General features: G+C 42.2%; 1 pseudogene across 1 annotated transcript; it reads right to left on the bottom strand.

The window, feature by feature from the left end:
• Positions 1–7,004: 7,004 nt before the first annotated feature.
• On the bottom strand, positions 7,005–19,837 carry LOC147021183 (uncharacterized; annotated as a pseudogene). Its single transcript, XR_015061327.1, has 4 exons — positions 19,557–19,837; positions 19,016–19,448; positions 10,790–10,924; positions 7,005–10,656 (listed from the first exon to the last, which is right to left on the bottom strand). The product of XR_015061327.1 is annotated as an uncharacterized LOC147021183 (transcript).
• Positions 19,838–21,539: the final 1,702 nt, after the last annotated feature.

The following is a 21,539-nucleotide window of genomic DNA, read 5'->3' as shown; positions in this document are numbered from 1 at the left end:
GCACCATGCAATTCGCCGGCCCCAGCACCCCAGAGACCACCGCCGGCACCCATTTGGAACCGTGGAAATAATCGCGTACCATCACCCGCTGCCCCACCTCGAAGCTGCGCAGCCGCGTCGGACGCGACATAGCCCCACTCACCGACCCTCCAGGTCGCAGCAAATCCAGCCTGGACCGCAAAGCCCGTCCATGGAGACGAATAGCAGGCGAGTCACCCGTGACAGGATGAACTGCGTTCCTGTAATGGAGCAAAAAAACATCGACCACCGTCTGCACAGGTGCAACACCCCCCCTGCGCAAAGCCCGCTTCAACATCTTGACAAACGACTCAGCTTGGCCATTCGTCTCAGGATGATAAGGTGCGGACCTTAGGGGTCGAATACCATTCTGGCGCATAAACTCATCAAATACACCCGCGATGAACTGCGGACCATTATCAGAGACCAGGATCTCCGGCAACCCTTTATTAGCAAAGATCGTCCGCAGCTTCTCTACCGTCATGCTTGCTGAAGTATGCTGCATTACTACCACCTCCGGCCATTTCGAGAATGCATCAATCACAATCAAAAACATCTTGCCATTAACCGGCCCCGCAAAATCGACATGGACCCTCTGCCAAGCTCGGTCTGGCACAGGCCAGAGACCCGAAGCTCGACGCGGGTTATCAGCATCTGTCTGGCACGTGGCGCAACGCTTAACCAATTGCTCAATGTCTTTGTCCAACCCCGGCCACCACAACAGGCTACGAGCAAGACTCTTGGTCTTCACGATGCCCAGGTGACTGACATGCAGTTCTTCCAAACACCGCTGCCTGAACCTCGGTGGAATCACGGTCCTCATTCCCCACATTACGCACCGTTGGACCAATGACAGCTCCGCTGCGCGTGACGTGAAAGGTCGAAATGCCGGTGTCGAAGGCAGATCACTCCAATTCCCCGTAGAAATCGCCTGGACGACACGGGCAAGCACCGGATCACGAGCCGACTCCACCGCGACCTGCCTGGCCGTGACCGGCCCGCTTTGGACCTGGTCCAGCGCAAACACGTCGACCCGGTCGCCCAGCTCAGACGCAGGTGGACCCTCTGCACACGGCAAGCGTGAGAGCCCGTCGCAGTTAGCATGCTTCTCGGTGCTTCGGAACTGAATATCATAATCGTAAGCACCCAGAAACAGACACCATCGCTGTATTCGCGCGGCTGCTACCACCGGCACTCCGCGTTCGGGTCTCAGGATGAATTGAAGTGGTTTGTGATCCGTCTGTAAAATGAAATGCCATCCCAGCAGATATTGATGAAACCTCCGCACACCCCAGACGATGCTGAGATCCTCCCGTTCGATCTGGGCATATCCGCGCTCTGCTGTGGACAGGGTCCGGGATGCAAAACAAACAGGCCGCTCGGAACCATCGTCCATCCTGTGGGAGAGCACTGCCCCGATGCCATATGCAGAGCTGTCGCATGCTAACAGGAGCGGACGCGCAGGCTCGTAGTGCACGAGGACCGTATCCTCTGTGAGCAGCCGCTTGACAAGGTCGAACGACGCCTGGTGTGCAGGCCCCCAAATCCAGCGCTCGTCCTTCTTGAGCAACCGCGTCAGCGGCGCAAGTTGTGAGCTGAGCCCGCGCACGAACCTTTGGTAATACTGGGCCATACCAATGAACGCGCGCAGCTGCGTCTTGTCGCGAGGCGGTGGCATGCGCTGAATCGCCTCCACCTTCCGAGGACCTTTCAACAGCCCCTCCGGCGTGATGATGTGCCCGGGGTATTCCAAGCGCTGCTTGAAGAACACGCACTTGTTCCTGTTTAAGCGCAGGCCGCACGCTTCTAGCTTTGTCAGCACTTGGGCAATGTTCGCAAGATGCTCGTCCGCCGTTTTCCTCGCAATGAGCACATCGTCCAGGTAGGTCTGAGCGGGCAGGCCAATGCAAACCTGATCCATAGCTTTCTAACCGTCATAATCGTCATAACGACGATTCGAAGTCGTCCCCGTCGAAAACGGGCATAAGTCCGTATGATCCCATCTTCGTCAGCCAACTAGTGTGTACTAGGTGCGGTGGGACGCAAGAAGCACGCGGGCCACCATCTACTCCGCTTTATTGCACGACCAGAAGCACAGTCCTGCCACCCCTAGCGGGCGAGGCATGATATACGAAAACCCAATCACGTGACACAGCACAATAACCTTGTGACTATATGGATTCATTTGAAAGGTTTAAAGAAACACAACTTCCTTCAAGGGAAAGTTTCTATGGTAAGTTGAATAAAACTCATATTTCTGATGAAGACGATACACAAGCCAAAAAAGGTTTGGGAGAAGTTTAATCAAGAGAATCTTGGGGAATATCATGATTTAAATCTTAAAACTGATGTACTGTTATTAAGTGATGTGTTTGAAACTTTTAGAAGTCAGTCATAATAAAAATTCTTATGGATTAGACCCCGCTCACTATTACACAGCCCCGGGTTTGGCTTGGAGCGCTATGTTAAAAATGACAAATCAAAATTTGGAATTAATCAGTGATATAGATATGCTTTTAATGATAGAGAAGGCTAAAAGAGGAGGAATATCTCAAGTATGTTCCAAGAGATATGCGACAGCAAATAACAAATATCTTCCTGATTATCTAACTATAATTCCAGCAATGTGTGTGTGTGTGTGTGTGTGTGTGTGTGTGTGTGTGTGTGTGTGTGTGTGTGTGTGTGTGTGTGTGTGTGTGTGTGTGTGACCGCTGTTTCTTGACAACCTCTGGTCCGATCTAATTTAAACTTGCCAGGTATATTGCTGGGGACCTGAGGATGTGCCTTTTCAAGGTTTGATATAAATCGGACAAGTGCTTCCCAAGTTATGGCCATTTATTTACCAAACCAATGTGAAGAGACGTTGTTCCGTGGGCGTGGCCGATGGGGAAGGGAAGCACAGCCACGTTCCCCATTACGGGTTACAACGTACGGGCTTCCGGAGAGTGATGACTTCGTGTATTCTAATAATTTCTCGATTTCTTTTGCGCATTTATAGAAAAACACAATGGCCCAAGTTATGATCGTTTTCATATTAGACGGTGTATAAATTTCAGGAACATCAGAGTGCTGGTATGCTCCGAACCAGGAAGTAAATTTTTTCTCTCTCTTCTCTTCTTTTTTTTTTGTTTTTCCTTGCCACGACATTGCGAAAAGGTAAAATATGTTGGCGCAAATTGAATAATTGGATATTAAAACTAAATTGCGAATAATTGTAACTGCGAATAATATCGAACTTCCGGGTCACGCACGTACAGGCATGTGAGAGCGAAGAAATGGCCTGTGTGGTTTATTTTTTATTTTTTATTTTTTTTATTTTTTTTTTACGGGCACGTACGAGTAATAAGAATGAGGACAACTCTTCCCTGATGTATTATCATGCTAACAATTTGTACGGGTGGGCCATGTATCAACTTTACCTGATGGAAAACTTAAATGGGTAAAAGAAAAACATTATGAAAAAGTTTTACTTGATATTGTTAACTCCTCTCAAAAAAATTGGATGAGGCTGATGTTGGATATTATTTTGAGGTCGATTTAAAATACCCTGAAGAACTTCATAATAAACATAAAGACCTACCCTATGCCTCCGATAATGAAAGTCCAAGAAAAGAATGGTTAAGTGATTACCAACAGTCATTTAATATAAAGGGTTAATCTTCAGAAAAACTACTTCCTACATTAAATGATAAAGAAAGTTATGTTTTACATCAAAGGAACTTGAGACAGTATTTATCTGCTGGGTTGAGAGTGAAGAAAATTCATAGGATTTTGAAATTTAAACAAAGTCCATGGTTAAAGAAGTATATTGATTTTAATCCAGAAAAGAGAAAAAAATGCAGAAACAGATTTTGAGAAGGACTTTTATAAATTAATGAATAATGATGTATTTGGAAAGATAGTGGAAAATGTTAGGAATCGACAAAACACAAGACTTGCTACATCTTGGAAACAGGCTTCAAAGTTAATTAATAGACCAAGTTTTGAGCGAATGGAGGTGTTTTCAGAGAACTTTTGTGCTATTCATTTGAAAAAAAGAGAGTATTGAAATGGATAAACCTATTTATATATGAACGTCAATTATTGACTTGTCAAAGTCGTTAATGTAAGACTATAACTGTAATAATATAAAATCAAAGTAAAAGAATAATGTGTCATTGTTATATATAGATACAGATAATTTTATATTAGAAATTAAGATAAGTGATGTACATGAGGATATGATTGATAATATTGATAAATATGATACAAGTAATTATAAGGCAGGTGATGTGCTGTTTTCATGAAAGAATAAAAAGTTTATTGGTAAGTTTAAAGATGAATTGGGTGGGAAGGTCATGAGTGAATGTATAGGATTGAGATCAAAGTCTTATGCTTTTACGTATATTGATAATAATAATGTTGCGAATTCGCGCCCGCCGGCGTGCGAGCGGCCACGTAACTCGAATCGCGGCACGTCGCCCACCGGACGGACAATTCTGTCGTGACCCTCTCGGACTAACGCCGGGAACTAGTCACGGGTGGGCCTTTCGGCCTCACCACGATCGTGCCAATCGGCCCCCCACGTGGGAGAGGGTTGTTCGCCAAATTCGACCTACCTAAGTACCCACACGGAGGGTAGACCGGGCGATCGCACCTCGCCGCAGGTCGACTCCGGGCACGGGCCACTGAAGCGACCCGTTCCGTACTATCGGGATAACCGAGCGGTGTTATATCGTCGACCTCGATGGTTCCGATTAATTATCGGGCGTATTTAGCCCACTACCAACCCTTTACGTGAAGTAAGATGGAGATTCAATTAAAGAAAAGACGAAGCGAAACGGGAAAAACAGTTCAACATGAGGCACATTTATTCCGCGGCACACGGATAGCACACATATACAATTACAACAATTATGCACCAAAAGCAATTGCAACAAAAGAAACAAAACAATGCAGATCTACTACCGACTACGCGAGCACACTGCAACACTTACACAGTTTTACTTTACAGACGGCGCTGACAACACATGTACTCAAAAGCAAAAGAAAAGGGCCACCCTCAACGACAAGGGGGGCAGACGGGCCTGTGGGAGCGAGACCGGGGGGAGCCTACCCGTCTTGTGATGAGCCGCAAATGTGGCGGCGGTGCCCCAACTCCGCGCTCCTCCGCGGGTTTCGTTGGCACTGCTTGGAATGGGGTGGGAACGGGGCCCCCTTTCCGCACTATGTCAGCGCGGGGGGGGGGGGAAGGGGGAATTGTTGATGCTCTGGGGAAAGAGGATAGCTGGCTTGCTTGGGTCCCGCGACGAGCGACTCCACTGTGACCTCGACCGCGCTCCCGGCTTCCCCTCTCTGCAGCTCCCCGACAGACTCCGACAGACTGACTCTCCTCCAGACCCGTCTTGACTGCTGCTGCCACACTCCGCCGCCGCCACACCTCTCCAACTCGCCCGAGCCCAAAAACTGACTGAATTCGCCCCGCGCTCGGCGCTTTATAGTACGGCAGGAGAACCCATATGCAAATTTCCGGATCAGGATGAGCTCGGGGGCGGAGCCACGCTCGCCCATTGGACGGAGGAAAAGTGGGCGTGAACCTCCCCTGATCCTCGAATTTGCATATATAGATTCTACTCCGACGCGCCTGGAGGCGGGGCCAAATCGCCCCGCGCTTGCTGATAGGACGGATCAGAAGTGGGCGTGTATCATTCCTGATCCGACCTCTCCTCGGAAAGGCCGCACTTTGTACCCGCGGCTCAGCGCGCGCCCCATACGAGGCCAGGACAGCCTGACGCTCGGCGTTCACAAGCGGTGCGGGAATGGCCGCAGAAGGAGAGGTGAAGGTGGTGGAGGGTCTAAAGTGGCGGTCCCTGGCCACGGTGATGCTTGGAATGGCGGTGATGCGATGATTGCGGGATGGTGTGCTGTGAAGGTAAAGGTCGTGGCTGTTGGCGTTGTTGTTGTTGTTGTTGTTGTTGTGAAGCGGCGTTGCGGTTGGTGGTTGTTGTGTGATGGCGGTTGAGACGTGGTTGGTTCAAAATAAAGATAGAACAGAAAAACGGCTATCTTAAAGGGTTACAGCCCGAATGAATCACATTTATTCCCTCTAAACAATGGGTTTGGGGCTAACTACACATGTACTTCCAGAGATATCTCACCAACGGGACCTGAATGGTGGTTTGCGAATTTCCTCAACCACAACAATAACATTGAAAGGTGTGATAAGAAGTTAAAGGGAATAAAGCAAAATAAAATCAAGGAAACAATAAACTTTAAACATTATTACAACTGTTTAACCTTAAAGAAGGAAGAGTCCAGAAAAATGAATGCAATAAGAAGTTATAAACATCAATTATATACAGAAGAGATAAATAAGAAAGCATTTGGAGCTTTTGATGATAAAAGATATATTTTAGAGAATGGAATCAATAGTCTCCCTTATGATTATAAGTATGTGTTAAGATATTGGGTTGGGGATTTTAACGGGCTACCGCCGTCTTTTTACTGATTTTTAAATGACAGAACCAATCAATAACCAAACCAAAGAGTGGAGATGTAATCAGCATGGTATTCAAATGTAAAACATGAAGAATGTGAGAAATATCAAATAATTGAAGAAAATATTGAAGAAATAACCGGGGTAAAAGTGGATAAAACAAATAAGCGGATAAATTTAATTACAAATAAGTTGGAGGATGTAAAGAAAATTATAAATAAGTTGGAGGATGTAAAGAAAATTATAAATAAGTTGGAGATGTAGAGAAAATATATAAATATATATATATATATATATATATATATATATATATATATATATATATATATATATATATATAATATCCTTGAATGGACTGAGAACTTTGATGGTTATCAATTGAACAATGGAAAAACAATTTACTGCAATCTCAAAATGATATGTTGCTCAAGAGGTGGTCAAACAAGAGCATTAAGAGAAGTTTATCATTTCATTTCTGCTCAAAAAAAGACATTTAAACAAAGAACTCAGTTCCAAAATAATATTTGTGAATATGCTCGATGGAGATGAATGTTACAATGAAATTAATTTATTACCTTAAGTAGAACATGAACAAATATTCATTTGATCACTCTTTGAAGGGAATGAAAAATATGAAGGGAAACAAGCTCAAATGAGCTAAGATCCTCGTCCTCTAAATGATGACGTCATAAAAACGAATATGACGTCATTGTGATGTATCAGGTTTGCGATAAATTATCTGTGCTAATGCCCGGCTAGATTCCCACAAACAAAATTCAAATAGCTTGATGAGTTCCGGAGATAATGGTATAGGCGATTTCCATTAGCGGCGATATTATGACGTCAAATTTTTTTCTTGGAAGAAATTCCAAAATCAGAGATGGTTACTGCCTGCGTGTGGGCTTTCTGCATATACATGGCAAGTTTCACGAAAATCCGATGAAAACTCTGGATTGTCGAAGGAGTCATATTTTATTATGACAATAAAATAAATTATTGGCGTTCACGGTCGTTCACAGACGGAGGGTTCTCCGTCTGTGGGTTAACCGGGTTACCGAATTAATCACGTGATTTAATTACCGGGGGACATGCCCTCGGTACGCCTTGTCCGAACCGGATCAGACGCAGCCGAGTGACATTGCCAAGGACGTACCGGCGAAAATGAACGGATTTTTAGGAATAAAGTCCCGGCTATGTTAGGATATGGACCATGATGGATCAATGAAAGAACAGACAAAAATGAGCTGGGAACATTTCTACAAAGGATTTATTACAGGCAGGCGAGGAAAGGTATGTGGCACAGTGAATATAGCTTTCATTGTGGTGTGTAAGCAGAGAGAGGAAGACATGTGATCGGTGTGGCAATAATACAAGCAACTTACAAAAGCAGACACAGAGCAGAGTTATCCCGATATAATTCTTGTGCAATCTTAACTTAAGCGAGGACAGGCATGCGCGCACGCACGCACGCACGCACGCACGCACGCACGCACGCACGCACGCACGCACGCACACACACACACACACACACACACACACACACACACACACACACACACACACACACACACACACACACACACACACACACACACACACACACCCTGATGAAGAGGAGTTGATGAAAAGAAAAAGGAGAGATGAGGCTAACGGTCTCTCAATACCTTGCATGATTGCCCGACCGTGCAAACAATACGTTTTGGGGGAATGCTTCACTGGGCGATACCTCCCTGACAGCTGGCGCATCATCTCTTGCTTCGTGGAATTTCGTGCAGCTAGCGTCTGTCCAGAGAATGAGACACGACCATCGGGCATGAAGGGAGGGACTTGGTTGGAGTCAGAAGTCAATCGCTGGAGAGAGGCGAAGTCCGAAGAAAGTGGGCCGAGAAGGGCGGCGAGGTGGTGAAGAAGGTGGAGTCAGCAGGCAAATGGGTAGGTTGTCAATCCCAAGCCAGAGCTGTTCAGGTGAAGGTTGGAGCCTCGTTCCAAGGACTCTTCAAAATCTTCACTGAACCTGTGACAGCTTCCACTTGTGGGTCATTCGGAGTGATTTTTAATGACTCAGAAAGGGTTTTCTTTCTCATTCCTCTCGCTCCGACAATCACTGGTACAATTTCAGCTTTCTTCAATTTTGAGGTCCTCTTGATGTCATTTTTCAGATCCTGGTATTTGGTCATTTTACTGATTACTGTGGTATTTAACCCAAAGTCACTGGGAGATGAAACCTCAATCAAGAATGCTGACTTTTCCTTTTTGTGTTTGAGCATTATATGCAGACGCAATGCTTTGTTTGTGATATCCAAACTTCCCGCCATTTTCTTGAAGGCATCAGTGTGGTGTCCTTGATCTTGAGCATTTATGATGACTCATTCTACATCCTCATTAATTTGACATCCTTTTAGCCATTCCAATGAGCTTTCCTTCTCTATGAATGTTTTCTCAAACTTTTTTAAAATCTTCCTGCTCTTCGATCATTCTCCCATTTGTTGGAGTATATCTGCTGATATTTCTTTTTGTAGTTTTTCTTTGCAATCATTGGGGCTGTGTTTGTTTCTGTTTGGTTTACCTGTGCAGTATCCATCATTTGCAGCTGTTTTTGGAAGTTTGTTGCTGAATGGATAAAGGATCCCATTTCTGGTTTGTTGTTTTCTTGCTCGTGTACAAATCTCATGCTGTAGTCTGTTGAGCTTTTCACATACTCCGCAAGTCTGACAAATGATGTTCCGTGCAATTGGTTAAGCTCCATCACACTGCCTCCTCATTCTCGTCTTGGTAAGTACAAACTCAGCATGCATTGGTTTTTACAGAACATCTTGTGAATAGTTAGAAGTTTCCTTGTTTTGGGGTCTAAATTGATGATTTCCAATTGTGGCCAGTTTATAATTGCACAGCTATATTGGAATACTGGCACTGCAAGCTGGTTTATAGCTTTGGTTTTGTTCATTGGAGAGAGGGATGACTTCAGAAGTAATCTTATTCTGCATGGGTACTCTTTGATGATTATTTTATGCATTTTCTCATTCCTGTATTGTTGTCTGTTCTTTTTATCAGGATTTTTTTATGTTCTCCTGTATGGATCCTCATATGGTGATTCAAATTGCTTTTTTGAGAGAAACTCTTATCACAGAAACAGCATTTTTAAGGTTGCTCTCTTGTATGGATCCTCACATGCGTATTCAAATGGCTTTTATGAGAGAAACCTTTATCACACATGGAGCATTTGTAAGGACGCTCTCCTGTGTGGATCCTCATGTGCATGTTCAAACCGCCTTTTTGACTGAAACATTTATCACACATGGAGCATTTATATGGACGCTCTCCTGTGTGGATCCTCATGTGGTTATTCAAATAGACTTTTTGAGAGAAACATTTATCACATATGGAGCATTTGTAAGGACGCTCTCCTGTGTGGATCCTCATGTGCATGTTCAAAACGACTTTTCGAATGAAACATTTATCACACATGGAGCATTTGTAAGGATGCTCTCCTGTGTGGATCCTCATGTGCATGTTCAAATCGCCTTTATGAGAGAAACATTTATCACATATGGAGCATTTATAAGGACGCTCTCCTGTGTGGATCCTCATGTGCTTATTCAAATCGCCTTTGTGAGAGAAACATTTATCACATATGGAGCATTTGTGAGGACGCTCTCCTGTGTGGATCCTCATGTGCTTATTCAAATCGCCTTTGTAAGAGAAACATTTATCACAAATGGAGCATTTGTAAGGACGCTCTCCTGTGTGGATCCTCATGTGCTTATTCAAATCGCCTTTGTAAGAGAAACATTTATCACAGACAGAGCACTTGTAAGGACGCTCTTCTGTGTGGATCCTCATGTGCATATTCAAATCGCTTTTCAGAAAGAAACCTTCGTCACAGATAGAGCATTTGTGTGGGTGTTCTCCTCTGTGGGTCCTCATGTGTATTTTGATGTTTCTTGGTGAAGTAAAATATTCATTGCATATATTACACATTTGCCTTTCGATCACTTTTTTGGGTTTGTTTAATTTAATATTGATCCTTGTGCTGTTTTCATCGGATGTATACTTGTCGTTTGAAGGTCGTGACTCTTGTTCTTGGGATTGTTTCTTCAAAATAGACTTCTTCACTCTCAAGCTGCTCCTGGACCTGATCTGCCCAACTGGACTCCTTGTTTGTTCTCCAAAAACAAATAACAAGATATTTTATGTTTTGTTTTCTTTTCAAACTCAAAATGCAAAAAATTTCATTCTTGAAAATTTTAAACCCTAAATTCAAAATATTGAATGTTCATTTTGGAGGTTTCTGCTCACCTGTTGCAGAACAGACAGAACTGCCATTTGTCAAATGAACATATGAATCTTCCTTTGCAGAAGAATATCTTAAAATTTCCGAGACAGATGAACAGTTGTGCCGTCTGGATTCCACATTTCCAGGATAGACATCACCTGAAAATAATGAAGAACATCAAGTTTAAAACTGCCAAATATAAACCCGGTCAACAGGTAGTATGGAATAGATATCACTTCCGCTGGTAGAATGAGGCTCCATAATGCTGCCGCCATTACGGGAGATTAATCAAGGTGTTTACGAGAAATATTTTAACAAGCCGACGTGTGTCGCAACTATTTCAGAGATAAGTATTTCTCCATGTTTGACTCGTTATTACTAAGTTGGTGAATATAAGCCACACTATAATTTTGCGATCTCTCGCGTTGCCTTCCGGTTCATGAATTTTTACACCTGTTGATTGAACTTGTCACTGCCAGAAGCTGCATCTAACTCATTAAAGCCAAGTTTTCCAAACCGGATTGTTTGTGTTTTTTCTGTTATATCTTCGTCCATGTGTTACTGTAATATCACGTAAAAAAGCACAATCCTTGTGAAATGACTTATGAATGTTAAAGGGGCTTTTTGTGCACGCGCTGCGAGTGTGTGTTTCAGTGACTCGGTTCTGCTCACAAGGTACTTTTAACCTCTCGTTGCTAGTGCTAAACCACAATTCAAAGACCCTTTTATTCTACGAGCCTTGGCGATGTGCACCAAAAACAACAACTTAATTTTCAGTGTTTATACGAGACAGGGGCAATTGCAAGAAGGTTAACCACAAATGTCACATTCCTAAATTCAAATCGGACTCACATACGAGAAATATTAATGGATGAGAGGTCCCGGGTTCGTACCATTTTCTGTTCATACAATGAGCAAAGCAGCAGCAGTTGTCACAACACATAGACGCTTCTCCTCTTACTGACAAAGGCAAACTCGAGTGCAATTACCTCAGCAACCGAAAATGGAAGATTATGTTTTCACCCCTTTCTCTCTGTTTGTGTGCATGACATCTCAAAATGTGTGGACGGAATCGGACGAAACTTGGACAAGTTGGGTGTTTGACGAGAGAGAATTAGTACAATTTTGGTGAAGATCCAAATCGTGATCTGGTTCCGAATTTTATGAGAGACTTCACCATTGGGGATCATGCCAAAAGAGATATCGAGCACGATGTCTCAAAAAGTTGTGGATAGATTCTGACGAAACTTGATGGGCAGGTTGGGTATGCGATGAGGATGAATTGATTCGAATTTGGTCAAGATCCAAATTCGGATCTGGACACGACAATTATTTAATTTTTAAAGTGATTCTTCACCATTGAGAGATGGGGCTAAAAACAATACATGGCATGATATTTCAAAAAGTTCTTCACTCGATATGTTCCACTGGATCTGGCATTGTGTGCTGGAGGCATGCGCTCTCCCACGTGTTCTATTCATTTATCTTGTGGCCCTGGAACCAAACAAAAATATATATTTATAATGGCACTCAAAGCCCACACAATTCTCAAACATGATTTATCGTAAATATCACTTTAAACTTACCATGTGCATTGGCAAGCCCTCAATATGATCTACCCATCAGTGTTAAGAAGCATGAAGGTTTGCGAAGAAACAACCAAGCAGATACACGACGTCGGTATGAAAGATTCATGGCGTCGGGAATAGGCCGCTTGGTTGTACAACCATATCACGACGCGGTGCAGCCGCAGCGCGATTATCTAAAACTGCTTTTTCTGCCTCCTGTGTCGACAAGGTGAGAGATTTTCCACCTCGTGACGTGTGATTGTGTCTGCCTTTCACTGGAGGAGACATCTGATTGGCTAATTGCTATTTCCCCATCACGAGCCGCCATTTGCAAAGTTTGGTTAAACCTGTGAACTTTCAGCTGTTTCTGAGTGTGGCACACAATCCGCTTTAATCTGCAGAAGACTTTAGCTTTTTTAGTTAAAATTATCTTCCGCCATGATCATTTTTGGTAAGTATAATATTATTAATTGATTTTATGTCTTGGCTTTTGTTTTTGGACGTTTTTAAGATCACAGAATCCATGATGTGTTCCTGTAACTGTTGTGCTGGAATCTATATAGTTACATTCAATGGAAACTCTCCCGGGCCCGAGCCCTTCGGGGCACTCGATCGTGGTTCAAGCGTTGGACTTGTACGTGCATCTGACGATCGAATCCTCGAACACCCAATTTCATCATTCGTTTATCACGTTTCGCTGTCGCTGATATGGCCCTGATCGCGTGTACAAATCGACGGTAAATAATCAATTCATTTTTCCGCGGGGCTGGCTTGGTTCAAGTTTGGTGCAGAATCTTTTAAAAATATTTTTCTGGTGTGGATAATGCTTCGGCTCTTCAGGTCCGATGAATTACCGCATTGTAACAAATTTAAAGTTGCACTTCCCTTAAAAAAGCCTCAATTAATATTATTTTTTATAATATATTATTTTTATGTCCTCTTTTAATGAGTTAGGCCAAACCAAAGGCAAAAGGAAAACAATTGTCAGTTATTGTGCGCCGAAAAATGTGAAGTGTTGTCGTAAAAAAAAAAATTAACCCTTTGGCCGCTGACAAACTGCCGCTTGTAACAATGAAGCCTTCATTGCGGTAGTTTGTCACTATCGAGTAATTGTTCAAGTTTTTCGCTGCACAATTGTTTTCCTTTGGTAAAATGGTTCTCAAAAGACATGAAAATAACTTTATATTATCAAGAATAATATTAATTGAGGCTTTTTAAGGGCAGTGGAACTTAAAATTTGTTACAAGCTGCTTCGAACACTGGTGCACTAAATTGTTTTTATTTTTTTTTAGGGTGATGTCCAATGCTGTGATGTCCATATACAATTTGTGTGGAAAGAATGGTAAGAGACCTTTCGGGAACCTGAATTTTTATAAAGTTGTCAGAGGTAATGACTTCTGCGAAATGACAGTTTATAATGTGCATGACTTGAGCGTAATTCACATTGCAAGTCTTGTTTGATGATCATAAAGCCCAATATATACGACGTGGAAATTCTTATTATTTTTCAGACAGTACCATGGCCAGTCAGCCAACAGCAACGGAGGTGGCTGTGGACACTGCCATATCGCAACATTTGAAATATGCCCCTGATCGGCATGGAGGTGCGGGCAGGAACAAGCCCTCATCGATCTATAATTCCAGCAACCTGTGTCTGTGTGTCTGTGACCGCTGTTTCTTGACAACCACTGGTCCGATCTAATTGAAACTTGCCAGCTATATTGCTGGCGACCTGAGTATGTGCCTTTTCAAGGTTTGATATTAATCGGACAAGTGCTTCCCAAGTCATGGCCATTTATTTACCAAACCAACTGCGTAGGTGTGGCCGATGGGGAAGAGATCCTCAGCCACGTTCCCCATTACAGGTTACAATGTACAGACTTCCGGATAGTGATGACTTACTGTATTCTCACAATTTCTCGATTTCTTATGCGTATTTATAGATAAACACAATGCCCCAATCCAGTCGTCGTTTATGAGAGCGAAGGAACGGCATGTGTGGTTGTTTGAAAGTTGTTCGTTTTTTTTATTTGTTTTTTTTGCACGTACGGCCATGCACGTACGGGCATGTACTAATGTAATAATAACGAGTAACAGCAACACGCTGTGCCAGCTGTCCACATCCTTGATTATTAAGAATTTGCAGCATAGTTAATTTTAATGTTGTATGTTGGAAACCCAGCCTAAGTTTACATTGTGAAAATATTTACATGTACTTTTATGCATAATGGTTATTTTATTTTCTTGTGAAATTAAGATTGAAAACACCCTACAAATTAATTTTTTTGTCCTTTGAAATTATTTACGTGAGATGCATTCAAAATTGTGTTTTCATACTTAATGTTAGATTTATATTTTTTCTTTATCTGAATACACACACATAGATATATATTTGGTCTCATTGATTTGCCTGATTGTAATTCAGTTTTATATAATTTTATGCACTGTTCATATCATGTCAAGTATCATCTGTTTAAGTCTTTTCCACCTCATTCTATTGATGCCCGCTGTGGGACATAACAAGTCAAAAATATCTCTAAATAATATATATCATGGAGAAATTCTATCAGAAAGGTTTTTGACTTCCCAAGTGGGACCCATATTGTACTCTTTTACCAGTCATTGCCGAATTTCTACCTATTGAATGTCAACTATTATGTCGGATTGCAAAATTTATATGTGGTCCTTCGTCTTCTCATAATTAACCTCCGCCATCTTCGAAGATGGATGGAGGTTACTGTTTTCACCCCTTTCTGTTTGTTTGTTTGTTTGTGAACAGTATTACGGAAAAACTCCTCGACGGATTTCGACGGAACTTGGTGGGGGGGTTAGGTATGGTCCAAGGATCATGCCACTAAATTTTGGACTTGGTCCCCCCCCCCAAAAAAAATTTGTTGGAGAAAAAAAAAATTTTTTTTTGCATTTCTCCATGTTTTAAGTGATTTCCAACCCCTGCCCCCCAATTTTTTTTTACCCCCCCCCAAAGAAATGGAGAAGTGTTTTTTTGCATTTCTACATATTTAAGTGATTTGCAACCCCCCCCCCCAAAAAAACAAATTGAGAATTTTTTTTTTTGCATTTCTACATATTTTAAGTGATTTCCAACCCCCCAAAAAAAAATTGCTGGAGGAATTTTTTTTGCATTTCTACATGTTTTCGGTGATTTCCAACCCTCCCAGAAAAATGTTACCCCCCCAAAAAAAGATTTTTTTTGCATTTCTACATGTTTTAAGTGATTCCCACCCCCCCCAAAAAAAAATTGTTCGAGGAAAAAAAAAATGTTGCAACTTTTTTTTTCAACAAAATTTCGATTTTTTTTTTTTTTTTTTTGCATTTTTACATGTTTTAAGTGATTTCCAACACTCCCCCCCCCCCAAAAAAAAATGTTGGAGAAAAGAACTATAACTCTCAGCACTGTTGACATCATACTTAATGAATAAGATATGAGGTTCACTTGAGTGACCCAGCAGTATTGGCGGCGGAGGTTTTGCACTCTCCCGAGTGCTCCCCCTCGAGTTCTTACCTGAGGTTGCTTAATTATGAATCTTGAAACAATAGGTAGTATGTCATCAGTAGCTAAAGCTTTTAATTACATTTTATATAAATGCAAGTTATCGGTCAATACCTTTAATGCTCCTAATGCCCATAATGTATGCAAGCATAGAATTATCAGCAGTATTACTTACACTCCATGATGATGTTGTACTTAAAGGTGCCTTTGTGCAGTCAATTATATTTGAGAGAGAAGCTCCAAAGTTCCTCTCTGGAGCAGAACTTTCTGAATTTGAATTGTTAACTGTGCTTTGCACAAAGTGAATTTGTCAAAAAGGTATTTACGACTTTTACCCATGTGGTATTTCATTTTAGATCCTCTGGAGGATCACTAAGTCTTACTCATGTTGTTGTTCTTGTGTACTTCTTTGTTTCACCGCCTACAGTTTTCATCGAAACTTCCTGAAACTTGGCATATATATGTAAAAATACCCTGCGCAGATAGTAACCATCTCCGATTTTGAAAATTCCTCCAAGAAAAAAAAGTTATGACATCAAAATATCTCCGCGAATAGAAATCGCCGAAAAAATTATCTCCGAAACTAGGCAAGCTTTTTGAATTATGTTGGGGGGAAATCGAACAGGGCATTTGCAGAGATGAATTACTGCACATATGATACATCACAATGATGTCATATCAATTTTTATGACGTCATTCCTATTTTTTGTTTCACAACCCAGAGTTTTCATCGGATCTTCGTGAAACTTACTTTGTACATGCAGAAAGCCCACGTGCAGACAGTAACCATCTCGGATTTTGGAAATTCTTCCATGAAAAAAAGTTGTCATGATATCGCCGCAAATGGAAATCGCCTATACCATTATCTCCGAAACTAGGCAAGCTGTTTGAATTTTGTTTGCGGGAATCAAGCCGGGCATTAGCACAGATAATTTTCACAAAACTGATTCATCACAATGACGTCATATTCGTTTTTATGACGTCATCATTAAGAGGACGAGGATCTTAGCTCATTTGAGCTTGTTATTCCCCATTTTTAGAATATGTTTCTCAATTGCAATGGTATCTACTTTTATTTATTGTACGTTTGTGTTTGAATGTGCTTTTTTGGTATGAATAAAGATATTATTATTGTTTATACTGCTTGTATATTTTTGCCGCAATCATGCTCTGCGTGATACGTGATAATAAATGATTATGAATTCCAGTTGTTTTCAAGTTGTGGTCATTATGTGTTACTGTGCAACGTAATGATGTTGCAATACAACTTCAATGTTTTGATAATGGCACCAGTAGAACAGCGGTGCTCCGCTGGCCCTGGACCTACGTGTCGAGGGCTCCATCAAGCTGGAAGCTGAAGGGTGTCATGCACTGCAATGTTCGTTTCTTTGGCATGCAAAGAAAAGGGTAAAAACAAAAACTCCATTTTATGAATGTTGTGATGAAGTTGAAAAATAACGTCATGCTTCAATGTTGTAAAAACGTTGAAATCTGACGTCATGGATGTTGCAAATACAACTTCCCACTGACCCAATTCTGACGTCAGGTACAACCAGAACATGACGCTGCAACAACGTCAGATTTCAACGTTGTCACAACGTTGAAATCCGACATCATGGGTGTTGCAAAAACAACTTCCCACTGACCCAATTCTGACGTCAGGATAGAACCGGCAAACGACGTTGCAAAAACGTTGTGTGCCTGCTGGGAAGTATGTCTGAACACTCGAGCCCTTCATGGGCTCACAGCAGAGTTTTTGTAGTATGGGCTGCAAGATATGAACTTTTGATCAGAAAGTATAGAGTTGTTCAGAAAGTTCTCCAAATCTTTTGTTGTGCAGAGCTACACCCCTTTCTCACAGGTACATTTCCAAGTATTTTCAGCTGCTTTAAAAAGTTGGTGAGTTGTTTCATCATCCAATCCTTATTTGGCAGGCATGCTTTATGCCCATGCCACCCGATGACTGTCACAATGGATTCTGCCGGTTACGTGCCAAACCATCTGAGGCAGAATTTCATTTCAAAAGGTAATTTGTCGTCTGTGTGTATTGGTACCTTCTTTTGCTGCATTTGTCAAATTAGTTTTTTTATGTTGATCACGGCCTACTTCAGCCGGCTCCTGAAAAATGTGTCCGTTTCGTCTCCATATTCCTCGTTTTGCTTCTTTCTTCCCAAATATTTTACTTCAACCTCAAAATATCCTATTTCTTAAGCCAACTTTAAAAGAAAAAAAAAATCCACTCCAATGAAATCTCATTCCACTTGAATTTCCCCTGCCTGTACTTTTTGTTCTTTTCTTTTTCCCCCTTTTTTCAACCACTTCAAACTCTTCATTGATTAAGAATGCTTCTTCCTTGAAAAGCACTTAAAAATGCTTCACTTTCCATATTTTTCCCTGAAGAGTACCCCACCTTCACCATCATCTATTCCAATTCTTCCTCTTAAGAATATTTTTGTTGTCCAATTTGGGAATTTGGAATCAGCATTTCTCCACTTCATGTCCCCTCATTCTGCATCCCTCTCACTCCATCCTCTCCAAGCTCCTCACCCCATTCTCTCCAAGCTACCCACCCCCCTCCCAACTCACTCATCCCCTCTCATCTCCCCACTTGTCCTGCCCCTCTCAGGTTACCACTCCTCTCACCACTCCCACATTTCACCCATCCCACCCCCTCCCAACCTTAAATTCTCAACCTATGCCCCCCCCCTTCCCTGTTCCTCAGCCTCTAAGCCTCCCACCCTCCCAACACCTTCTGCCTTGTCCCGTACGACATGTACCTCAAACATCTGAGGCCTCTGCTCCATCCTGACAGATCTCTCAATCGAGGCTGCAACTGATAAACGATAATATCTGGGCGAACAGAATCCTTTCTCCCAGAGGATGTCCCTCACACAGTCCATGCCGATCCGAGTGGAAAACAAACTACTTCCTGTATGGGGATAACTTAAATGTGCTGTTAAACATGGAACACTTTGGAATATAATGTGATTTAGAACAAAACAAAAAAACAAAAAAAACATTGACTATCGAGAATCTAAACATTTTCAACAACTGAAAATTGTTCCAAAAGATATTCCATGAGTTACAAGAAGAAGAAGAAAAAAAACACATCAATGCTTGAACATCAAGGTATTTCTTGACATGACAGGGTGTATAAAATAGTGACATACCAGACTTGGGTGTGAATCCATCATCCTGATCGTGGAAGTTGCAGACATCACTGAAACCGATTCCCTGGAAACTAGGAACATTTTCCAGCTGCACATTTTGGAATCCATTAAACTTTTGGCAGAAACTGCAAAGTTCTCCAATAACATTCTCCAAGTTGACAAATAGACTTCCCAACAGAGAAGAGCCTGCAAGCTGGACAACCTGCGGCTTCAAAAAAGATTTCACAAATTTACAGAAGTCAGCATACAATGCAAATTTAAATTTCTCTTTGGCGAGAGAGAGGAGCTCTGTTCGCAATGCATCGGAGTCTGTACAAGCTCGAAGAACCTTCCGATTCTCAATTCCAAGTACATTGATCACTGCTTGGGCTGTTTCTGCTCTCAGACCTTGTGATTGGAGCCATTCCAAGAAGTTGTCCATTTCATCGATGAGCTGACAGGAACACAATGCTTATGTTAACAAGGCAAAGGTTATTCATGTTATTTTCTTTACTCTGTATTTTATCCAAATAATGTCAAGTATTTCAGCTAGTTTGTTCACCCCATGTGAGCTGGCAGGATGGCCTTCAGGGAGGCACCCTTGCCCCCGAGTTGAAGCTTGCGTTTCAATCCTGATGCAACTATAAACTGTCACCATTGCATTTCACAGATAGGGAAAGGGATCAAGGTGTGTGCCATCCTTCGGATGAACATTCAACTGGCCGTCCTCTCTCACAGCATTAGTTGGTGGACATTAAAGTTCCCATGGCATGTTTCTCGAAGAGGAGGTGAGCCATCACTGGCATGCTGGCCAAATTCCAAATTTCTTCTGTAATTTACAGGGGGGGGGCGAGGCACGACATCAGCGGCACACTCAAACTTGCACCAATGATGCAACCAGCAGCCACTGCAAACAAAATGAAAGAACTAAAAAAGAACACCCTCCCCCGCCGCCGCCCTCACCTCAACTCCCAGGCCTTGCTCTCTCATTATTGTTTCATTCATAAGTATATAATCAATGTCCATGAGCAAAAAAGAAATGCATCGACAGAAACCCTATGGATGCACAAAACAAGAACAAAACGAGATGCTATTCATTGAATACTTATCCTGCACAGTCAACGATTCTGGAGATATAGAGGTGCAATGTTTTTTGTTTTATCCAAGGTGGCGACTGTTCCACATGACCTATGACATCATGATTATCATCAAAATATTCTGCAGGAGGAGATGCTCCTGTGGTGAAAATTTCATGTCCACCAGACCAGCAGTTGCTGAGAAAAAAAACAATTCATAATGATGGGACCAGTGTTGTACTTATCGAATTATGACGTCATAACGAAGGCACTGATGACAGTCATTGACCTATCTTATTCCCCTTAGTAGTAGTTGACAATGAGCTTGGTCTCAATTTTTTCCATGGAGTGGTTTCAGAGATATTGAGGTGTGGTTTTTCCAAGATGAAGCCTGAACCACATGACCGATGATGTGATAGTTATCAACTTATTCTACAGCAGGAGGCGCTCCTTTGTTGAAAATTTCGTGGAAATCAGTCCAAGAACTGCAAAGAAATAAAATTCATACTGATCGAATTAACCGTTGTACTTGTTGAATGATGACATCATAATTAAGGTACCGATATCATTAACATATCTCATTCCCCAAGGGGAGTATTTGGCAATAAGCCATGTTTCAACTTTTTCCATGGAGCAATTTCAAAGATATCGAGGTGCAACTTTTTTTCGATTTTTCCAAATTGGCACCTGTACCATGTGACCTATGACATCATAATTATCATTTAAAAAAAAAGAAATTCCACAGATGTCGCCGCTTACATTCTGAAAAATTAGTGTCCATCGGACTAACAGTTGGAGAGAAATTATTTCTTTCATCTGATCAGATGAAGCATTTTACTTGTTGAATGATATTGTTGTGGTTTCCACCCGTTCGGCGTGCGGGCGACCGCGTTTAACGAATTGCAGCCGCGCGCCCACCGGACGGGCAATCCAGTCGTAGCTTTCCGGATCAACGCCGAAATCCAGCTACGGGTGTGTTTTTAACCACACCGAAAATCAGCCAACTCTTCTGTCCACGCGCGACAGGGTCCGATCGCCAAATTGTCGATTTACCTAAGTATGCGCGCAGACAGATAAGCTGGCGATTTACACCTCGACGGGACCCGTACAGATACGAGCTGCTTTACAGAGCTCGCACCGTTTAAGATTGCTGAGCGGTTTATTATCGCCAAGCCCCGTCGGACTTGATTAACTTATCGGCTGTTATTCCAAATGCAAGTATGGCAGTTCAATGGAGGAAGAGACACAACGAGCAGGTGAATATTCAAACCATGATATTTATTCACACACGTATGCAATCAATGAAGCAATGGAGGTAAGGGACTGGATACGAGCCAAAAGACCCTGCAGCCGTTGTCTATTTATTATGTACACAATCACTTCGTCAGTTATACTTACCGGACAAGGTGCCACAACATTCATGCAAAGAAAACCCCAGGAAAGGAAAGGGTAGAGAACAGGGCCCGTAG

This window comes from Eptatretus burgeri, chromosome 8 (genome assembly GCF_056783735.1).
Source record: "Eptatretus burgeri isolate ZD-2024b chromosome 8, Ebu_testis_v1, whole genome shotgun sequence".
In the NCBI taxonomy this organism is placed as follows: Eukaryota; Metazoa; Chordata; class Myxini; order Myxiniformes; family Myxinidae; genus Eptatretus; species Eptatretus burgeri.
The sequence above is the reverse complement of the archived record's forward strand: the minus strand, read 5'-3'. Positions and strand labels throughout refer to the sequence as shown.